Source organism: Epinephelus lanceolatus, chromosome 10 (genome assembly GCF_041903045.1).
Source record: "Epinephelus lanceolatus isolate andai-2023 chromosome 10, ASM4190304v1, whole genome shotgun sequence".
Classification (NCBI taxonomy): Eukaryota; Metazoa; Chordata; class Actinopteri; order Perciformes; family Serranidae; genus Epinephelus; species Epinephelus lanceolatus.
The window spans coordinates 32,383,815-32,407,361 of record NC_135743.1 but is presented as its reverse complement, the minus strand read 5'-3'; the positions used below and the strand labels follow the sequence as shown (position 1 = coordinate 32,407,361).

General features: G+C 41.8%; 1 protein-coding gene across 3 annotated transcripts in view; it reads left to right on the top strand.

Annotated features, from left to right (window-relative positions):
- Positions 1–2,120: 2,120 nt before the first annotated feature.
- Positions 2,121–23,547, top strand: part of LOC117266042 (zinc finger protein 516-like) — a 56,979-nt gene continuing 35,552 nt past the window's right edge. For 2 of the 3 annotated variants that reach the window (XM_033640973.2, XM_033640976.2), the window contains exon 1: positions 2,121–2,199. The gene's annotated coding sequence lies outside the window, so the exon portion shown is untranslated. Of the gene's footprint in view, positions 2,200–5,148; positions 5,452–23,547 lie in introns of those variants that run through there. The other variant, XM_033640974.2, reaches the window with a different exon arrangement.

Genomic DNA, 23,547 nt, shown 5'->3' with positions numbered 1-23,547 from the left:
TGTAAAAGGAGTGTGTGTGTGTGTGTGTGTGTGTGGGTGTGTGTGTGTGCGTGCATGGGAGTGTCACATCTGTCAAAGCGTGGAATAACATCCTTAAGTAGCCATGTTAAACATATATCTTAATGTGTGTGTGTGTGTGTGTGTGTGTGTGTGTGTATGTGTGTGTTTGTGTGTGTGTGTGTGAGGAAGTCCACATGCATGTGCACGGGTGTGGGTGTGTGCGTGCGTGAGCAGATCACATTTCAAGAATGCAGGGCTGCATTTTAGTAGATATGGGTGTGTGTCTGTGTGCTGGAGGGGCTACTAGTGTGTTTTTATGTGTGTGTACAGCTGAGCAGATCATGTGTCATCAAGGACATAATGACTTACTTAACAGTCTTGTACGCTCATCTGCACGGGCATGTATGCACACATACAGATGTGTTTGGATATCAGCAGATATTTGAGGAAGCAGCGATGCATTTTAGGGCTTACATGATACTCATTGGTCAGTGTGTAGGTCTGTGTTTGTGTGTCTTCAGTATACGTGTGCAAATGCTAAGGGAGCCCCCGTGGAGCTCCGGGGGCTGCATGTTTAAAGCACTGCCGTTACAATTCAAGGGCTCTTCGCTGATAAGATGCCTGTGTGTCTTAACTCACTGGCACATCACCAGTCAGCAACATGGCTCCCTCTCACTGCACGCATGCTGAGCAAACAAGCCTGACCTCTGCGCAACACCCACAGCAACGCCATGGAGTGACAGTTATTACACATGACTTCAACAGACAATAAGCTGGAGTGCATCTTAACAGCAGTGTTGAAAAAAATCTGCTCTTAATGCCTGGAAAATGTATACATTTTGGAGATGTTATATGTAGATTATGACAAATTAAAAGTGTTGCAAAAGACACTGATCCATAATTAGATTAAATCAGATTTACTGGCTGAATAACCACAGTTGCTCAAACATTTTTGCATCACTGAGTTATCATGTTTATTTTCCACGATTTTCCAGATATTCCAGTCCTGCAAGGGAGTTCACTTTAACTCTCTTTTTGTCTGGCATTTACTCATCTTATGTAACACAGAACCTTATTAATCAACTAACTTTTTCTGGAGCACAAAATGATGTTTTATTAGAGCTACAACTGGCAGCAACATGTGTATTGTTACAATGTTGCAGTTATTATGCGATTAACTTTCAAGCATGGATTGTCCTTGGGTTGTTGTTGCTGTTATTTTGTTTGGCATTGTCAAGAGTGTGTGTGTGTGTGTGTGTGTGTGTGTGTGTGTGTGTGTGGAACAGGATTGAAAACCTGCTCGACTGAAAATATAGTGAGACTGTGGTCATGCATTCCGACGGACGGTATCAAAAACAGGGGAAACTGCCTGTAAAAGTAGGACAAATGTACATTGTTTGAATGCAGTTTCATTTTCTTTCAGGGCTTTTCAGCTTTAAAATCAGTGTCTTGATGGCACAGGATGGTAATATGATGGTTGAGTAATGTAACAATGGATTTATGTGTGTTTCATATTTATATATAATCAAGTTATTTAGAGTTTAATTTAGTAATATGTTATTGGGATTCTGCTCATTACAATGAGGTAATGTTACACTGCATTTCCACTTAAAATATTTCCCCCTCACAAGCAGCTGCCTGGGTGTTGCAACAGGGTGGCTCAAGGAGGATGACTCCTCAGCTATCTTTATAATGACACTGCTTTAAATGACATCAACATCTATGACGTTATCCTTCAGCTTTGCCTTTACATGATTTAAAATATCACCAAAAATCGACATGGTGGACACCCTCACACTCTTAACACACTTTTTTGAGTCCCTGGCAGTATCAACAACTTTTCGCTGATGAGACAATAGCAGATAGTTCCATTTAATGCGGGAGAAACCATTCAGCCACGGAAAAGGGGTGTCAGGAAATTAAGGAAACACGCACGGGGACAAGAAGGTAGCATTTTTACCACGGTGGTTGCTGTGGTTGAAATCAAACATGTGAGTGTGTGTGTTTAATTTCAACGCGAAACGTATTAAAGATATGGAAATAATCGCCGCGAGGAATCTCTGTCCACCCCCGCGGGACAGAATGGACTCGCCCTACTCAATCATGCACTTCAGCATACACTGCAAAGAGCATGCTTTCACCTTTTGGATTGTCTGCGCTTCTTGAAGTCACCCTGGATTATTCTTTTGGATAAAGCAGGTACGCACATTTCCTCCTCTCTATACGAAGCGTAGCAGCGGACCACCTCCCGGGCTGTGAATGGGCTGGAGGTGGAAGGCGGTTGTCGGATCTTGATTTATAAATAGGTTACATGCAGGCAAGGGTGTAGTGGTTGATTAAAGAAGAGGAAAAAAATCTCGTATGACCTCCTGACGGTGATCATCTCAAGGCACAAGAGCGAGAAGTGTGTGGAATAATCATTTATAATTCCCACTTTCTACAGGCGTTTTAGAAGTTGCAGCAGTTTAATGATACTTGAGATAAATGTGAGTCGCTGGACTTAATGTCAGGCTTTAAAAAGATGCCTAAAGTGAGTTATTCTAACAAGAAATGTGGGAATAAACTGAGAATGGCCGGAGTCGTAATGCTTCCTGAGGTTAAGCAAACTTTCCACCAGCTCACCATAGGCTACACACTCATCTCTTCCTTGAGTAATTTTTTTTTTTTTTGGACACACACTCTATCACCGCAGCATCGGACAGACAGATTTGTGGTAACAATAAAAGTGTGAGAGGGATAAAAAAAGAAATGGCACAATGCAGGGATATCTAGAAGATGGATGGATATTTTCTTTTTTTTTATTATTTGAAAGATTGTTTCGGAGACAGACACACAGGGTGGAGGTGGACGTTAGGGAGGGGTGAAGGGGGGGTGTATCCATATTAGGAAGACGTGTCCTACATAATAGACATGGCACAACTGCCACTGAGCAAGGCACAGGTGCCAGCAGCCGGAACTGCTCTTCATGTATTTAATATGAGGATCTGAAACCGCTGGAAGATCTCTGCTGTGTCGCATTTCTTCTTCTTCTTCTTCTTTCAATCTCTGCGCCAATTCAAGCTCTCACAACTCATCTGCATGCGGTGTGTGTGTTTGGGGAGGGGGGGTGCGGAAACATGTGGCGAGGGAGGAGTAAGGGGAGGGGGGGGGGGGGGGGGGGGGTCGTGTGTGTGTGTGATGGGGTGGTGAGTGGGTGGGGGGGTCTGTGCATGTAACTTTTCCCCCCCCTCAAATGATGATGCACCTACAGGATGTGAGCCTGCTGTCATGGCAGAGGGACACAATGGGACTAAGCTGCGCGGGGGGGGGGCTCGTGCAAGACAATCCGAATTAATGACGTGTTCTGCGCTCTCTTTAACTCCACTATAGGACGTGTACGTACAGGTGAGTGTACCATAATGAGGGTATGTGGGCAAAAGTGAGCCCGATTACAGATAGTGCTATCAAACCCCCCCCCCCCCCCCCCGTGCCAAAAACACACGTCTTTTTACGCACGGAGCCCAGTGCGCATGCATGGTGGAGGGAGTGCTGGTGAGCTGGGGACAATTGTTCAACGTCGCCTCTTCTCTTCTGTGGACACTTTAGATAAACACACACGCACATGAACACAGCAGCTGATCCCGCTGATAGGAAGCGATGGAGACATACATGAGACAGACGTGGTGAAATGGTGTGACCTCTGTGTGTGGACTGAGGTTTGGTGACAAGGACTACACCGCGGGGACAAACTTTTCTGCTTCTCCTTTTTTTCTCTCGCCCTCGATCTTGTCCTCGGTGTTTCTCTCTCTCTCTCTCACACACACACACACACACACAGGGCTTCTTTCCATTCGTGCTGCGTTCAGGTGCTCCCATAAGCTCCGATATTTATATGATTGAATCGCAGGAGTTTGATCAGAAGTGCGTTCTTTATCTGAGACAGGAAAGGGAGCCGCACTCTCTGATGTGACTTTAGGGATGTCGGATGGTCACATGTGTTTTATCACAAGACCATGTATGTGAGCCGTCTCAGGGCACTTCCTTTAAATAGATGAGGGAATCATGGGAAATGGAGTGGGCACAGGTCCCAATCAATATCCCTGGAAAAAGTCAGACTTCACTAAATTAATATGCATTATATGCAAACAAAATATTACATTCTAATCTAAATCAACATATTATTTCTAGATGATCTATTGATTGTTTTTTTCAACTTTTATTGATTAATCTACTTTAAATATTAAAAGAGGACATTTCTACAGTTTGTCATTGTTTTCTCTGACCAAAAGTCCAAAAATCATATTCCACAATATGACAACTTGTAGAATTTGGAAGCAGGAAATGTTCATTAATAATCAATTATTTGCTCATCAAAATAAATTTGCTGATTAATTTTCTTTTGACCGCCCAGTTGAGTAATTGAGGAAGTACATTTACTCAAGTATGATTTTAAGGCAAAACTATTTTATTAGTTAAGCTTTATGCTACTTTATACTTCTACGTCCCTGCATTTTGGAGGCCAATATTGTACTTTTTACTCCACCACATTTATTGATCACTTTGTAGATTTAGATTATTAATATAAAATATGAGTCAACTAATAAAGTGTGATATATTATTATAGGTTAAACAACCCAGCATTGACAACAGCATGAAAAAATTGATTTCCCCTAGTATATAAAATTTAAAAAAAAAAAAAATTAAAAGCTCCACATTTACTTGCTGCAACATTAAAGTGTTGTACACATGAATGCACCAGTATTATAATCCAATAATATCATATATATAAGTCTGAAATGAGCCATTATGCAGAACTAGTACTTTAACTTTCATGTTTATGCTAATAATTTTGTACTATTACTTAAGTTAAATTTGAATACTTCTTTCACAATAGCATATTATTAACACGCCTAGTATCCCACAATGCAATGCCCTCATCTTGGACCCCTGATTCAAGACACATAAGATAGGTAGGCTATATCAAATATTAATTATAGATAGCTGTACGCAAATATTGTGTTGATAGAGATAATAAGCTAATCACCATACTGGATTTACCCCGGAATTCCCACCGTTTGCCAGTTTTCCTCCCCGAGTCGCGACATTTCCGACAACACCTGAAGGCAGCGCCAGTGAAACGTCAAGAGACAGGAGCGAGAGACACAGAGAAGCAGCGCGGGGAGCAGAGAGAGGGAGAGAGAGAGAGAGAGAGAGAGAGAGAGAGAGGAACCTGTACTGTTGTCTAACACAAGGAGAGAGGAATTCACCACACATCATAATAATTCAGCACTGTTTTCTCCCAGAGTTGAACCCCGGGTCGCTGTTGTCAGTCGCCGCACTGGAAGATACAGTGTGTCTCCTCTTATCTGTGCCGGATCTGGACTCTTTATATTTGCTTTTTTTGGAGAGCTGCACCGGTCCTTCTTTTTTTCTACTGTGAGTGTGTGTTTGAGCTCAGCGGTGCTTTAACTGGTAAGGAAGTGACTGTATATAATTATCATTGTTTGTTATTTTGAGGGTGCGTTCATCGGGCTGCTGCTGCTGTAGCGCGAGCTTTGGCTATTAGTACACACTCTTTGCTTTTTAACCCAGTGCTTTCCTTTAAGAGTGTTAAAGAGGACTGATTACAAAAAACGGGCAGCAGAAGTGGATGTGCTACACTGGAGATAAGGGTCATTTTGAGGAATGTTTGATAACAGAGTGGAACCTTGCGCACAAAGAGCAATCATATGGCAAATTTAGGAAGGGTGAAGTTCTTCAAAGGAGTTTGATATTGATATTACAGCCGACGTAACAGTGTTATAAAGTATCACAAGAGCGCTTTAAACTTCCAAAGCAGCAGCAGGAGTGGAATTAATAGCCATGCCATAGGTGATAATAGCAGCAGAAATCCATAAAGGTCACAATAAAAGCTGTTAAACATTAAAGATACCTATTATAGGTATATTATGGGATTGTCATGGGGATCCTCCCTCAGGGGCAGGCTGGAGTATCAGAGGAGATAGTTATGTAAAAGCAGAGTTTGCAATACAGAGAGAGAGAGAGAGAGAGAGAGAGAGAGAGAGAGAGAGAGAGAGAAGACAGTGGGCGCGTGCATGTACGGGCGCGCGCACCTGTGTCAAAGCACGCTCACATTCATGTTGTTTATAATTTAAGGTATTCAAATGACGCTGAGAGAAACTTGGGCATTGTGTTATCTGGTGTTGTTGGGATTTTGGCTTCAGATAGTAGACTGACACACACACACACACACACACACACACACACACACTATGATATTCCTGTTGTGTGCACTGAGTTTGGTGTTTTTTTTTAACTTGGTGATATGAACATTGTACTCTGTAGTATTCCAGTAATGATCTTTTTACAAACTCACAGTGAGCTTGGGATCATCAGCTGTGAGCTTTCTGTACTTGACAGCATTTCTCCACCCTCTCCTTTGATATTGTCTTTCTGTGGTGCTCTGTCTTTCTCCCCAGTTGTGTAAAGATACAGTGTTTTCTTGTGTGTAAGGTCGCATACAGAAAGAGAAAGAGAGATAGAGAGGGGAGGGAGGTGGGGAGGGAGGGAGGAAGAGACAGAGTGTTGTTTTGCAGACAGGATTACATTGTCTCCCCTATGTCAGATTTCAGACATTATGTTAAACATTTCTTCCACAGCCTGCTGCTCCCACTCTGTGGATATTCCAGCGAATGCAACACTGCACAACAATAAATGATCCAACTTCCCCAAATTGACTGTTGGATAATAAATAGTCCTTAAGAGCGCCACCTGTTCTCCAACCCGTGAATAGAAGAATAGATTTGAAGGTAAACACATTTAGTGTGTGTGTGAGGCTTTTGGGAAATCATAGGCAAATTCTTCATGGCTGACAGACTTTAGGTCATGCTTGTTTTTTTCACATGTGCTTAAGGGAAAGCCACAGTGTGGGTGTATTTTTTTTCTTAGATGATTATGTCATACAAGTGTCCAAACACTATCTGAGATCACTTGTTGAGCATTGTCAAGCGAAGCAAAAGAGGACTAGGCCTGTGTTTAAATGTGACATGCTGTGGCTATCAGTTGACTTTAACAAATGTGATTCATGTTGGATCAAGCTCCTGCCGCAGTTGCAGAATGGGATATTTTTTTTTAATAGAGCCTGTCGCAGATGCCTCATATTCACCAACAGATCCCTCGAGAGCTCACACATGACTCGAGCGAAGCTTTTTGTATTTGATTGCCTTCCACCCTTGTGTCTCCTTTCATACGCTGAATAACTGCCGCATACATTGGGCTTTTGTCAATAGGACTTTTTGTTTGTCTTTTGTAAGCAGCTCGTGTGCTTACTTTTCCATCTCCGCGCTTATCGTGATCAAACTTTCAACTCTGCCATGACTGTTTATCTCCTCCAAAGACCTTTCTTCTTTTTTTTTTTTTTTTCAAAGTTCAACCACCCCTCGCACACCCCCCACCCCCCCTTTTTCCTGTATCTGTAGGAGTAAAATTAGCAATTTAATTTTTTTTTGTCTTCTCCCTTCAGAATGTGGAAGTGTTTTATTGGTGTGGTGAGAAACAATGAGGACAAGGCAGGGCTTTGTGGTGGCAGAAATGCATTTTTAACCCATGTGAATGAATGGTGCCTCACATTCCACAGCAGCAGGCCCTTTACTGAATGGCAGCACTAACTCGGCTGTTTTCATTACTCATTACTGCCTTGTGCCTTTTCACCATGGACATAGTCATTTACCTTCACCAACTGAGAGGGGGGATTCAGCACTATAAAGACTCTGTTATAGGAGATTTTTTAGGTAATATCACTGAGCTATATTTGGGGCAAACTTTTTTTTTCTTTAACCTTTTCTTAACTAATTGATATAAGTTGGTGGTTCTGCTCATTTTGCCTGACTCAGCAGTTAATATTAAAGCTGCTATAATAAAAATAAATATCAAAAATGGATCAGATTACTGTGTGTAACATGGAACGTGTTGCTCAAAGTGGTGAATGCACAGGAAACAATCACCCAGCTTTGCAGTTCCCCTCAGTTCCACAGAGACCTATGGCGATTTTCAGGCTATTGTTTTGGTTTCTCTGCCGTGCAACTTCACTGTTTCGTTTTTCCAGCAAAGAAATTCTAAAAATAGCAAAAGAGGCGTGACGCCGGCATGTAACACAACAGCCTCGGCCCCTAGTTTGACATATAACATGCATGTCAGCAGTGCTTTGTAAACAATAACAATGGCATCAACATGGCAATAACAAATCGTTTACCATCCCTGTTATATGGCGGCTGACCTCGTTCTCTCCTTGGAGGGGAAGGAGCTCCTGGACCTTGTTTTCCCAATGTGTGGACATTTTCAGCGGCTGTTCTTCTTCTTTTAGTTAGCTGCTAACTGCTATCACGCAGTTTTTAAATCTTCCACGGTGGATAGCACGTATAACACGTCATAAAACGTCACACCTGTTCCGCCCATGGTCGCTTCCTGCTGGTTGTCTCTTTTATACAGGCCTTGTTTTGGCACTGTTACTATCTCCAGTGCTACCTTAAAGGTGAGACAATGCTGTCCCCCCATTTTGTAATTATTGTACCTTTTATACAGAACAGTGAAGCAGCATAATGGCTTGTATGTACCATCCTTCAAAGGAGAGCGCTTGCTTTGTTGGTATGTGTTTGTCTTTTGTGGCAGTAGAAATACTACAGTAATTATAATCAAAAGGAATCCTACAGATCTTGTAAGCCAAGATAAACAAACTGACTGAAGACAAATACTCTGTTGCTGAGATGGGGAGATTGGCTTTCTCTCCACCCTCCACACTCCCACAAATGGGCCTTTTAAGTGGCGCTCCCAAAGTACCGCACAACCCTGCGGCTAATTGCTGCAGCGCCATATTTAGTGTGAATGCAGCCTAATACTACAGTATGTCAATATTGTCGTTACAGCTTGTTTCTGCTGCCCCTAAGTGGCCAAGAGATCCCGAAATGCAGGTTCAAGAATAGTACTGGGCTTGTGATCAGGGTCGGCAAAATAATCTTTTTCTCTTGTTTTTTCAACAGGTTTATATTTACTCCTGCAGGTGCATCTCCTAGTTAGTATCTCTGTACTGTTCTGGTTAATGGGAGTGGCTTAAGTGTGTAGATCTCCTGTTTTTTGTAATGTAGTACTGACAAGTGTTAGCATGGACTGAGGTCTCTGTGGGTGGTTTCCAGCACCTTGTGGAATTCATGTCTGGAGGAGATCCAGAGCGAGTTAGTTGCATACTTATGTCATAGATCAAATCCATTCAGTCCTTTTTAGAGTGTAGTTGCTACCCTGCTCTGACTCTTGACTTCTTCATCTCTATCCAAACCGCCCATGTTAATGTTGGGTGGCTCTGAATGAGAATGAATATGAACAAAAGCGAAGACATCAAGTCACAAAACAGACACTGAGTCAGTCAGGCTGAGAGTCCTGTTCTTTTTGTTCCTTATCTCATCTCTTCTTAGATCATATCAATCCTTTCTACATGAAAGTAAAGATGTAACTGCCTTTGCAGGCTTAAATAACTTTCTGTGGCATATTGAGGTTGGATTATGGAGAGAGGCAGCAAACAACAAGTGCAAACCCATTTCAACAGCTGTTCCTTTTTTGGGCTATGAAACAAAAAATGGAAATACTATGGAGTCTAGTGTCTGTTCTGTGGTAACGGCATTGATTCCCTGCTGCATGGTGGGGGTTTCCACTCTGAAAGGGCAATCTCTCTGTGTTAGCCTAGAAACACCAAGCTCCTGGATTAAATTATAAATGAGCCCTCCATGGGAAACATATTGCTTACTGCCTAGGATAATCACAAGGAATTTACATTCCCTGCTACTGTCATCCTACACATGTTCAATACATGTATATGTCCATTTAGTAATCACTAAAACATTCTTGGTAGCTCAATTTTCATGCAACTTTGCTAACAGGTGGGTAGTTAATCCTTTTATTTGGGTCACACTTTCATCCTCCCCACCCATAAGGATCAATAGAGGCTCTGCCAAGCCCAGAAGCACTGTCCAGGTAGTGAGCTGTGAGGCCTGATAGCTGTCTAAATTAGACCTGAAGAAAATGATGTAGTAATCGGAGGATTAAGATAGGAGCAGGGTCAGACTTGGTGGGGGGTAGGGGAGGTGGAGGCGGGGTTCAGGGCCCTTTTAGCCTTGGCCCATGCTGATGGGGAGGGGGGAGAGGAACGTGGCATTGGTGTTGCATAAGTTTTGGTACTTTTTCCTGACAGCTGCCAATAGTTGAGATTTCATGCGAAGATTGTTATCATCATACTTACCACCATGAGAAAAATTTGTTGTTTATTTTCACCAGAAGTGGCGGAAAACCCCTCTGATAGAGCATGCCATCGTGGGACTCAACTACTCCCCTGTTAAAGCCATACTATGAGGATATTTTCAGACTAGTTGATCATTAGAGCGCTATGCAGACAGAATAGAAAACAGTATACATATAACAGCGTGTGAATATAGATATATCTGGGGCAGTTTATCAAGTTTGGAAATGTGGCTGTCACTGCAGTCACAGACTACTACTGTGCTGAAAGCAGACAAAACAGACAATGAAAAATCCTCTAAAAGACAAATGTATAAACAGTCTATTAGCATAAAGGAGGAGATGTTCAGAAATTGAAGTCGGTTAAGGTAAGGAAAACTTAATTTTGTTCACTGTAATCACTTAATGTAGCCTCATACTGATGTTTTTGAATAACAGATAAAAAGATGACTGTTATTTATACAGCCCCTGTCATTACCCAAAGGAACAACAGCTGAATGTGGGTGTGGAAACAACCCACGCTAATTAGTTGTAGGCTTTTTTTTTTCCTCAATAAACATTGCAAAAGGCGACATTTTAAATACATCACCATATTTTCCATTGTTTATCATCGGCAGTTTAATGCAAACAGTGAGTGACAACACACTTATTAGTGTAAATAGAGCTTACATGAAATAAAGTTGACACTAAATGTTGAAGTAAGAACAAAGGGCACATTCAATGTTGAGATCACTAGTCCTGGCTGTTTTAGTAATGAAAGAAGAAATAAATGTATTTTAGAGTAAGTACTTAGCCAAACATGTTTTTCTCTAATTGGAATATTGTATCTTAAAAGTCCAGGGTGATATATTCGCAGAAATATAATATAATAGGTTTGTTTTCTTTAGTGTATAAGCACCTGAACATTTAGGTACTCTAGAATAGGCCAGTCCTGTCTCCATAGGGAGCAGGTCCTCATCTACAGAGTACGCCATGTTGCACTGCCATGTTTCTACAGTAGCCCAGAACGAACAAACTAAACTCTGGCTCTAGATAGGGCCATTTGTGTTTTTGTGTTTTTATGTTTTTGCATCAGCCACCCTAGCCACTCCTCCGCGAAGAGCAGCCTTGGAAAAACACCGATTTTTTTTAATGTGGAACTGCTTTATAAAGTGCTTTTTTGGCAGTTTCAATCATTAGGTTCATTTGTTCTGGAGAGGAAGAGATCTCTACAGATAATTCAGCTCCCAGTAAAAACCTCCTGAACAATGAACATTGATGAATCCTAAGCAGGAGAAGTTTCAGCCACACACTGCTCCTTTTACCCGAACTAAAAATACTTAAAAAGTGTCAATTAATAAAATATTTGATGTGTAACAGATACCAAAATTGGCAACTGTGCTAAATTATTGTGTGTCATGACTTTTTGTGTTTGTGCATGAAGCTTTTTTCTCTTTATCTCATATATACAATATTTGTTTTTTGACTACTTTGCATGGTCAGACTGTTACTATCACTACTACTAGAAAATGCACCAGTAGATAATAATTTCATTTTCAGTGCAAAGGCTGGAAGCATCATTTAAATGAGAGGTGGACCACACTGAGTGGCTGATGATCTGATAATCAGGGATGGGTATCGACCCCATTTATCAGTACAACTCTGTTTGCATTAAGTGAGGACACTCGCAGCAGCCTGGGCCTGCAGTGATGCAAGCAGCCTCAGAGCTCCTCCTGATCCCATCAGATGAATTGAATGGGATGTGTTGTGTTTTTTTTTTGTCACAGAAAGTAGAATTTCACTTCTGACCAAATGGATGCCCATTCACTACATTACAAGCCGCATTATCCATCACTGGCACTCATGTTGATTTTCCATCTTACACATTATTGATGATCCAATGAAATAACAATCACGAACACACGGTGCTGAGCTGAATGTGCAGGATTCATTAGCAGTGCTTATCAGGTTGGAGCTGACATAGTGATCATAGTTAATAGATTTTTGCCTGCGTCTGTTAACCGATGCTTGGCATTGTTGCTGTGATTGCTGTGGGATTAAAGAAGAGAAATAAGCTTAGCTGGGAGAAATAGCCCAGAGAACCACGTGGCTGTGATCAGGGATTGAGAGGCAGAGGGAGAGAGAGAAGGGGAGAGCTGCCGGGGGAAGGAACAGCACTCTTTGTCCAGCCCAGATGTCACCATAGTAGACTACCATTATTGATCCACTGCTTTACACACACACACCACAGGCACACACATGCACTCATACCTTAATTAGAAAGCATTAAAATGGGAGTTTAAAAAGGATAATGTCAATTCTGTTATATGAACACCTTTTAGCATTGATTCACCCTTTATTTTACAAAATGGATGTTTCAGTCTGTATAAATCTTTTAACTAGGATCATAGAAAGCACTCTGATGAGTTGTAATATTTATCCGGTTAAGCGTATTTTGATATATCTTACGCATCACATTCCCTTATCATCTGTAAGCCCAGCCTTTCTTGCCTTTGCTTTCTTTCTACCTTATCAATCTAGTCTATTTATCTGCAAGACTGTGGCCTTCTTTTTGATGCACCACTCGATGGCACACAAACTCCCCATGTATGTTTTGCAGGGATGACGGCTGGGCTCAGTAGGGAGGGGACATGGCACCCAAACTTAATCCAAACTCACAGCAGCCCAGAGGGCATTAAGGGTGGGTGGGGGTTGGGTGAACTGTTTCCGAAGCAGAGAGGCTCCTTTTTAGCATTCACACCGGTCTGTTCCAGTTAATAAACACACTCCTAATGGGAATGAAAAAGTCTGCAAACATTCAGTAGTTCTAAAATGATACATTTTTGTGGTTCTCTCCTAAGAAAAAATGCTCACATGCTCAGGAAGTCATGCCTTGTTGCAGCTGTTTGAGAATAAAGAGAAGAAGTGGTTAGCATAGGTGGTGATGGCCAGTGTGGCTATGCAGACAAAGTAAGGAGTGTCACCCATGGGAGCTCGAACAGAATAGTGCAAGATATGATTGAGAAGTGACTTCTGGGAAGTAGGGAGCAGAAACATCAGAGTAGGGAGTAATGAGAACTTCAGTTGTAAACTAAAGGAAAAAACAGGAATTTGTTGGATCACCACATTAAAGATATCTGCAACCTGTCTTCCTCACTTCAGTTTCACTTTGATGCAAATATGTTACTGCTACCTACTCCACCCATTTACACACAAACACACACACACGCCCACGCGCTAATCTCCCTCAAGGAACTACTGTTGTTACTCCATTTGAGTATGAAAACAACTTCCCCCAGACGGTGTCCACCTCAACTGCCCCACATTCACCACATTGTTAGCATCATCAATTAGTCTGTAAAAGTCTTTTCTCTTTTTGGAGTCAGAGAGAATGGAAGAGAGTAGACGTAGTTAGTGCAGATTGAAGGCCAGTGATGTTGCATGTCTGACCAACTTAGGGAAACAAGCTGGAAAAGTCTCCAGGCTACTGCAGCTAATCATTGAGCCCACAGAGGAACTGATCGTTAGTCGCTGATGTCAGCCTAACCTTGCCGCGATGCGCTTTAGCGAGTGTTTGTGTGCATGCACGTGTGTGTGTATGGGAGAGAGGGGGTACAGATGGATGTAAGTCTGGATTTAATTCTGTCAAAAATGCTTTTCTGATCATTATAGAGGAGACATACATGGTTACTTTTCTCAATTATGGGATTACAACATAAAAATACAACAAATTCATGCTCTCAAATAACTATGACTAAAAGCGATTGCATTGCTTTTTGAATGAGCTGAACTTTTGGTACAGGGCTGTCATTGACGTGCCTGCATGTCATTATTGTTGTGTTCTTTTGCTGTGAGAAAAAGAGGTAGTGCAGACCCACTCATATGGAAATACAGGGGGCAGTTTGACTTCTCCTTTGCTTCCAGAAACTGTTGGCTGTCTCAAAGTGAGTCAAAAGAATGAATAATGGTACCAAGTGACCATATTTGTGCAATGTAAAAGCTTTATTATGAGCCAGATGAAAGAGCTAGAAATTCCAAATTAGGGCAAGACTTGTGACAGAGATACTACGACAGTCTTACAGTCTTACTCGCTTTGTTTTTGTAAGTAATATGCTACTTTGTGGTGGAGCGAATGCACAGGAGTTAGGAAACAGGGTATAGGAAATAGTAGAGGGGGTCTGACAGGGTCAAGCATGCCTCAGGGTCACTGAGGACAGAGGTGAGGAGGAGGAGGTAGAGCAGGAGGAGGGTCGCCCAGGGGCTAATGAGCTCACCCCAAATCCACATGTGGATCAGAGATACAGTTCCACTCCAAGCGTGAGCGCAAGATGAATGCACAGGTTGCATGCTGTGTGCATCTATCATCTATTCTGAGGGTTTCTCTTCAGCAAGGAAAAACAAGTACAAGCTCATTCTTCCTCATTTTTCATTCCTCTATCTCCCTATCATATTCATATAAACACGTTTCACAAAGAACGGCTGTTACAGACAGAAATAACACAAATACTCTCCCCTCAATTACTTCCTTGAGCGATACTTGACATTATGCTTTTTCAAGCAAGTAGCTTTGTTAACGTTGGCATTTCTGGTTGACATATTAGATGTTTTACATAATATTCAAGGGGAAGTCCACCAATTTTACACATCACAGTCTGGTTACAGACTGAGGTGCACAAAGTCTGACAGAGTGTTAGTTATGAAATGTCGTTGTATCTGATTGCAGGCTGTTGAAGGACATTATGGACCTGTAAGATAAATGTGGGATTGTAGTGACAGTGGATTGTGCATGGATGCTATGGGCAAGGGTTAAGCAAAAATGTAAATTAACTTAAATGGATGAATCATTTGTCATTGGTTAATCCATCCATCCATCCATCCATCCATCCATCCATTTTATGCTCCCTACCAGGGTCCCGTTTCCCATAATTTGATTACTTATATCACCAGGAATTATTGTTGTGTGCAGCTGTAAAGTACTGAAAAAAATGTGATCCGATAATAAATAATTCTAGGCCATATCATCCCTACTGGTTTTCCATCATTCTTGGCTAGCATGATCGTGAAACAGGCATTAAATTGGATTTGATGTGGTATTTAGGATGCTTGAAAACATCTTAAATTTAATTTGGTGAACCCTGCAGAAACCCTGATTGTGAGTGATGTTTCTTTGATTCCAATGTTTCACATTGAAAGTGGAACACAATAACTGTATGTAGTGTATGTATGTCATTCTAAACCTGGAGTGATTGCTTGTTATATACTGTGTATTTACCCTGTTAGGAGCAGAGAAACACCAGATTTTTACCTTGTCTGGATTTCTGCTCCCACATTATGTTTCCTGCCTACCTCAGTTCCCAGCTGCCTCTCTATCTGTCTATTGCTCGGGGCCTTGCAGTCAACTACACAGGGAAGAAGAGACCAAAGACAGGGAGCTTTTTAGTACCCCCCTCCCCACCTTCCCACCACCACTACCACCACAACACACACAACCCCACCGCCCCACATCCACCAGCAGCAGCACCACCACCACCTTTTTCCATTGGCTCTTGATGTTTTGTAAAGAATCCCCCAGCACACTCACACCCTCCCTTCAGCTACCCCCCTGGCCTCAGTGCCCTGTTCCCACATTGTATCCAGATGTGAGGAGGATAGTTGAGGGGAGGAAGGTAGGGGCCCCTGGTAATGCCCCCCCTCCACCCCCAGTCCCAACACACCATCCCAGTTAAACACATCCCAAGACTGGAGGTTTTCCAGTATTACCAGCTCAGAAACAAAATATGTGAGACCTGCAGAGTAGACTTTAATTTTATTCGCAACCTTGCAACTTTCATTTCAGTATTCCATGATGTTTTCAGTTGAGGATACAGACATCCACACACTGCATCATAATCCTTCGTATCACCCTGCTTCGACGTTTTTTTCCCCTTAAACTAAAACCATAGAGATGAAAATCTGTTGCTCTTGAGGCCGACTGGCTGTGATCATCTAATCCCTGGCCGTAGAACTCTATTTAAAGAGCATAGCCGCTAATCCCATCAGATTATACCTGACCAACTCCATAGAATCACCCAATTAATAGTCTTAAGAATGGTCACAAAAGCCAGCCTTCCCTAAAAAACACACCCCAATAAGTCACATAGAAAAATCCGACCCATTTATGGAGTCTTAATCTAATACTAAAACAGAGACGCGGGTGGGGCACAGCCTAAACATGGCCGTGACTCCTCATCTAGAAAAAGACTTGACAAGGGGAATTAAAAAAACATCATGTCATTTAATGTGTTACTTTGAGCTAAACCACATTGAGACCATCTTAATCTGTACATTACCACCAAGCTACAGATGCTATGGTTGTACCACTCTGACATGGTTATTTCAGGTTGCTGCTGCCTGCTGCACATTCTCCAATATGACTTCTTGTAAATGCATATTGATTTTCACAACTAGGTTTGAGCCTGGAGTCCCGCAAGCAGTTGGTATGCTTAGGTTTAAATACCTGGACAGCAGGCTCCACAGGCATCATTGTCCCAGATAGATCTGAGGTGGTGGTGTGTGTGCTATACTTGTATGAATTAGGATTTTTTTTGAAGGCTGGTACTGCCAACTCATTAAAAGAAGCAGTGGGGAATTTTGTGCCAAATTTCAGTATTTTTAAAAATGCCATTTTTCATATTTAAACCTTTTGAGGAATTTCAAACAGTCAGACTGGGAAAGCCCTTGAAACAGCTTTAAATGCAACACTACTATGTTCATATGTTATTATGTTAAGTTGCACTATTAATAGAGTGGGACTAGTTCAAAATTCAAATTCAACAAGTGTGGTATTGATTAACCTTACAATTAATATGTCATCAATTGAGATGGATCTAACAATACAGTCTGTACCAACAATATCAGATACATAACAGTCTGTCTGATCTGCAATAAAGGCCCATTGTCATCTTGTTTCAACAATCAATCTCTTGTATGTACTGTATGACACAAGTTCGGTTCATAATTACAGTTACAGTATTGACACAGTGCTTGTTCTGATCCTTTCATTACATCTCAAACCATAGTGGATGTAATTGCAATATTGATTACTGTCACCATCCCTGTTCTTTCTCTGATAGCTCAACCCACGGCACTACTTGATTTGCTTATCTTAGATTCATACAAATGCATGTGAGTTAACCACAATACGCTCTCTTTGTGTGTCTCTAGGAGCGAGTTGTCTCCATTTTAAGTAACCCATCCCGCAGTCTTTGAGTCTGGGCCCAGCACAGTGTGTTGTGTAAAGCTGGTCCACTGGTGCGATGTGGAGAGAATGACAGTGTGCATAATCCTCTGTCGCTTATTTCTTGTGTAACAGGCCTGTCAGTGTTTAGCGGCGGCCGATTGGCTGGTTGGCTGCCTTAATGGCTGTTTTGCTACCCGGCTGATGCAGGTAACTCCCGTTGGAGGCGTCTGATCTCTCCAGGGGGAAGCTGCGCAAACATGACTGCTTGATGCAACATTTGCTTTCTCCTGTATTACCCTCAGCTGCTCCTCTGAATTAATAGCTCAACATTAAGTGGAGTGCAGAGCAGAGCTGATATTCTGGTATATTCTGATATTCTTTGCACAAACTTGACAATGAATACTACTCTTACTGCAGATATCTAAAATTTGCATTTAATTAAAAAGCATTTTGTTTATGGTACTGCTAGTATTACTGCCAATTGTTGACCAAACACTGGCTCTAGATAGGGCCATTCAAATTTTCACATTGGCCACCATAGTTAGAAGTTCCTCTATGACGAGCATTGGGAAAACACTGATTTTTAAATGTGAAACTGCTTTTTTAAGTGTTATTACTGGTTTCAATCCCTGGGTTCTCTGGGGATAATCCAGCTCTTGGTAAAAACCCCCTGATCAGAAATTAGAAATTATCAGAGGAAATAGGTGAGCACTCATGAGCAGGTGCTGGGGTAGCGACATGTCTCTGACATCCCGAACAGCATCGGAGAAACACTGATTTGTAATGTGAAACTGCTTCTTTCAGTGTCTTTACCAGTTTAAATCATCTGGTGTGTTTGTTTTGCATTTTGTTTTTACCTCTGCGGATAAATTGGCTCCTGGTAAAAACCTCCTGAACAAACGTTTATGAAATTTTAACTGGGAGAAGTGTCAGCTGATTGCAATCTGCCATCTTCACCACTAGATGCCACTAAATCCCTCTAAATCTTACACACTATTCCTTTAATGAAAGCCTGATACCTAATAATTACTGACATGGCCCGATTTATTAATGTAAACATATTGCACGCTATTTCCTTCCTCCTTTTTGAAAGCCCACAAACTGCATTCAAATTCCGACACCTATTTCCTGCATTGATGTGACAGTCTGTGCTGAAGAGTGAGGAGAGGCTTACAGCTGCCTGCCAACATTGCACACTGCAGCTTGTCCTCAATATTAGGGTCAGCCCCAGAATGACCATTAGTAATTGATTATTGGTGTCTCATAGTAACTAACACAGAGCAGCTACAGAGGCTTGCTACTCTACTGCTCATTATAATAACAAATATTATACCAAACTAAAGGTAATTTAAACTTAATGGTGTGTTAGTGTCTCCTAAAGTGTTTTCAGGAAGTAAAGCCAAAAAAGTGCCATACATATACATGTGAAAGAGTTTTACAACCCCTGGCTATACCCTGTTTCGAAGCCTATATGAAGGACAGTTTCCTTCATTTAAAATAAAAACTTGTACAGCTTTCACTTGACAGCAATTTGTTACCATTAATATCCCACTGACATCATGTAGCCTATTACCAGACAGGCTGTCAGCCCCACATTAGTGCCACTGTAGGTGCTGCATGCTTCCAGATGTCGATCTGGTAAATCCGCTACTGTCTAAACACAGTAACTGGTGCAGATCGGGTTGTGCTGGTGAGTTTATTGCAAACAGGCGGGTTGAGGAATGCTTCTTGTTTACCGACAAGATGCTGTGATCTGGTTTTCTTAAACCCACCTGCATCAGGAGGGAAAGTGAAGCAGAGGAATGGCTGATTCAGTGACATAAAGGAGTTTATTCCCCTCTTTTTGCTGCATTTACAGTCCTTCAGCACATCATTTCCATCAGATGCCTTTGGATGTCACTCAACTAAGATTTTCCTATTTTGAACTTTATGCGTGTCATTTACGTAGGTGTGTTTGTTGTTTGTCATTTTTTTGCAGGGAAACTTTTCACACAGCAGCCGATGTTATTTTCAGTAGCTGCTTTCACGAAATTGGCTTTTTCCAGTCAAACCTCTGGAGACAGTTGTTTTCAGCCTTTCTAGACATTACAGTGATTTTTTTTACTTTTACTGGTACTTGGGCACAGAGATTGGAACTGCCAACTCTTCTTTCTTTCTTTGATTTTTTAATGTTTTTTAAACCGAAACATCTGTCAAAACAGAGGAAAAAGTAACTCAAATTTTCTCGAAAACTCACCGTTTCCCACACACAGGCACCCACCCTCGCACAAACACACCTACACACAATCCTGATGCACACACACGTGCTGTGCATACTGTTGCACACGTTTGCACTGTACAGTGTGGGTTGAATGGGGGCTGAGGGGGGGTAAGAGTGTAACTATACTAGCAGATTGTCTCAGTAGGACTATTGGATGAATGTTGAGAGAGTGAATCTTTGCCAATTTCCTGTGCTGTTGTTACACTGCAAAGAATATCTGTCGCAGCCAGCCGTGTAGTCTGGTATTGAGTGTTCCAATCATGCTTGGTCAAAGAAAGTTTTAGTGAGAACACAGCAGACAGAGCTAATAACCAGAATGACACATTTGTTTTTTGTACCCTTCTTCTCATCAGACAGCGGTGATCAATAGTACCCCCAAAAAAGTCAGAGTACTCCTGTATGATGGACATTTTCTGCAGTGTGCAGCCCACGGCCTGCATTTCTCTCTTTTTCTTGCTCTCTGTCTGCCTCAATCTCTCAAATCTCCCTCTCAGTCAGCTCTTATTATCCCAATCTATCTCCTGCCGTGACTTTACATCACTATTTACCACTTATCTTCCCTCTGCTGCCCTCCCTCTCATTATTTGCTCTGCCTTTTCTACTCTCCTTGACATGCACCTCTTTCGCTCTCTCCTCGGATGCTGCCTTGTTTTCCCTCAGTATTAGTTTAGAGTTTTTTTTTCTCTGGACCCCAGTGGGTTAACAAGCCGGCATGATTTCATCAATGTGAATCAGTCAGCCTGATAAGACGTGACCCAGATGGGATCTCCGGCTCTTTTTATACAGCCATCCATCATGACCACGTAGCCGCATAAGCTCGTTCTCACGGTAATGCCTGTCAGCCTGTGTATGAAAGAAATGTGTCATGTAGCTTCAGCGCGCTCTCTAGAAAAACTCTGTGTCCCGTATAAAAAGCCTAACAACGTTTGTTATTCTCATCTAGCAGCCCCAGTTCCTGTGTGGGGCTTTTTCTTTTGGCTATGAAATTCTGGACAGATGTTTCAGCACACACTGGGTCACACACAAACAAAAACACTCCTAGAATATTCCTTGAGGGACTTCTGATGGCCAGTGATGAGTTTGTGGCGACCTTATTGAACTTTGTGGTATTTTATATTTCCTATTGTGTCATTTTATTATTTTTATAATAATCCTGCGGGAGCTCAAAGTATGTCTGTCGGACATCATAGTGAACATAAAGGCGACTTATTACAGTGGATGGTAAACTTGTTTTGTTGTATGTCATTTAATTTAAGACTTTTTGGGAACTAAGATCAAGATCACGCTCGTAAACCTGTATGTCAAATATTCAGCTAACGCCAACATCCTGTTAGCTTAGCTTAGCTTTGCATAAAGGCAGGAAACAGGGGGAAACAGCTAGCCTGGCTCTGTCCAAAGGTAACAAAAACCACTCTCCTCTAAGGCCCTGACACCAAGTGTTGGTGAGCGTCTGTTGTCCTAGTTGGTGCAGTGTGCCTCTTGTCTGTCCCTGTTGGCCCCCGTTGGCATTTTTTGACCATTTCATCATGTTATATCTGAGTCAGCAGAGCCCGTTGATCAGAGAATTCACTCTGATTGGCAGTGTGTCTCAGAAACAGAAGTGAGGAAAGTAAAAAAAAACAGCAAAAGTCAAGATAGAGTGAGATGAAAACAACTTGTTATATGAATTAAAGTTATATATCCTTAGCCATTGAGCTGTTTAGCAGACACGTTTCATTTATGTGATAGTTCACTGCTGCGCGGTAAATATGCTTTGTTCTTTCTCTGGTCCTTTTTCACAGGGACTGCCATGTTGTTTCTACAGTAACCCAGTTTTCTCATCAGCTACCGTAGCTCTCCTACACACTTGGCACATGGGAGAAGTTGCTTTCTGCAACTTTGCTGCTAGATGCCTTTAAACCCTACACATTGGACCCATAAACTATAATATAAATAGAATTATTGCTGAGATGTAGTAGCCTGGGAACCAGAAAAATCTGCAAGCATATGTTATATTTGCTCTGGCAGATCTGTCTTGTTTCCTCCCATTCATACAGATGTCCAGCTGGCCCCTGATCAGTTGGGCCTGCCTCACAACCGTTTATCCAATATGGGGCATGTTTGAGAGGATGACTGATAACTTGTGGAGCCGTTGCACTTAACACAAAATACGTGATAATGTAATTTGTGACACTTTTGTGACACTACAGCGAGCAAAACTACCTTAGTGAAGAAGGGCACTTTTGAGGCATTTTCAAAAACAACCAAGATGGCTACAGATGTTGTCGAACTTTCCGTTGAAGTACTATAATTTTAAATTAAAGTACTCGCTCACAGACATATTAGCCCCATTTCCACCAAATACTTTTGGTGTGGTACCTATGGAACCAAAAGCAATCCTTCAGACATGGTTCCTAGACCTTAGGTCCAGTTAGCGTTTCCATTGCAAACTGTACTCTTAAATGTGAGTGGGGTTGTTGTCACTAACTGCTCCATACAGCAATCACCGTAAGTCTGCGCTGCACAAACTGTACTAGAGTAACTGTCCACTATTGACCAATCAATGGACTGACTGTGTTCACAACTCCACCTTTTATTACCAGATCTGTGTTCTAGGTACCCCAACAGAGGGGTGACCAAAATGGAGACAGTTCCAATGGTAAACAGAAAAAACGTGTACTGTGCTGAACTGTACCGTACCATAATGCTTGGTGGAAATGGGGCTATTGATGCTATATTATCACAGCTCATCTCTGCACGCTGTAGTCTGTTTACATTTGTCCGCCGCTCAATGCTAAGTCACGTTTCTTTGCCCTGATTGACTATCCAGTTTTGTCCAGAGGCATTTTGGTCTGCAGCCTTTGATAATATGCCTTGAGATATTTTGCAATATTTTGCACATTTGCGATTTGTGTGGCAATGTCAGGCTAGAAAATTACACTAATAGAGCTTCATTGTTGATTTAGTTTATTTAGGTTTGTACCTCAATAGTGACATTTTTGTGACCTTATGCTCTATGGTAGTTTTATCTTATAATGTATCACAATAATTGTCCTTTAATGTTTCTATGACAATCCTGTATGGATTTATAGTGCCTACATGTTGCACCCAAAGGTAATTTAGAGTGAATCTACACAGCTTCTGCTTTTTATTTACTGTGGTAACACACACATTCACACATATGCACACAGAGAGGGTTCAATACTTAATCCAGTGTACTCTGCGCAATAACACATTTTCCAGGGGATTCAATTGGATTTTACCCACAGGTTACTTTGTTTGGAGTTGTGCTCCTTTAGAATGTGTATGTGTGTCTTTTTGTTGGCGTGTGTGTTTGTACTTGAGAGCAGTGTGTGAACCACCTCGCAACAACAACAACTGCCTGTTGGAGCCCACACATTTTCTCTGTAGTAGAGCCATCAGGAGATTTCTGTGGAAACCCTCCCATCCTGCCTGCCAGTGAGTGTGTGTGTGTGTGTGTGTGTGTGTGTGTGTGTGTGCAGGCGGTAAGGAAGAGTCAAAGGCAGATCTGTTGCCCTGTTATGTTCTCATATCTCCTCTTGACAACTCTTACAGGATGTGTTCTTCAGATTTCGCCTGGAGGTAAAGACAGGTTTTAAACGAGGCACACAGCAAGTAACAAAAACAAGTAAGCAAGTAAATGATTAGTCAAAGAAAACTCAAACAGACATACTGCGTTGATGCACAGAATAAAAAAAAATCTATCAGAGTGGCGATGCAACGCCTCAGCTTGTTCCTAAAAGCAACACTGGAACAAATCCATTCCACCATGTTGTGTGTGTGTTTGTGTGTGTAAACTCACAAACCACTGGGGCATCTTGCTGCAGCC